The following is a 527-nucleotide window of genomic DNA, read 5'->3' as shown; positions in this document are numbered from 1 at the left end:
GTTCCCTGTTTACAATCCTGTAGGCTTATTTACTTTGGATACTTCCATAGCTGGGTTGGTTTCTGGGTTATATCATGTGTGTTAATGGTCAGTTGGTATTGGCTGTTATTGCTTCTATATCCAAAGGGCCCCCTTTAGCACCTCTTGTAAGGTTGGTCTGGTTTTAACAAATTCCTTTAATTTCTGCTTATTGGAAATGTCCTAATTTTACCATCATATTTGAGGGACAATTTTGCTGGGTACATAATTCTTGGTTGGAAATTTTTCTCTTTTGTTGTTTTATATATACAATCCCATTGTCTTCTCACCTGCACGGTTTCTGTCGAGAAATCTGAGCTTAGTCTTATTGGTTGCCCCTTGTAGGTAACTTTTCATTTTCCCCATGCTGCTCTCATGATACTTTCTTTGTCTTTGGTTTTGGTGAGTTTGATAATGATATGTCTTGGTGATTTTCTTTTGGGTTCTATCCTGTTTGGGGTTCATTGGACTTCCTGAATGGATATATTCTCATCTTTCATCATACCAGG

The sequence above is a fragment of the Orycteropus afer genome, unplaced genomic scaffold (assembly GCF_000298275.1).
Source record: "Orycteropus afer afer isolate SDZICR_OR568_19922 unplaced genomic scaffold, OryAfe1.0 scaffold00075, whole genome shotgun sequence".
Lineage (NCBI taxonomy): Eukaryota > Metazoa > Chordata > Mammalia > Tubulidentata > Orycteropodidae > Orycteropus > Orycteropus afer.
Note: the sequence above shows the minus strand (reverse complement) of the source record.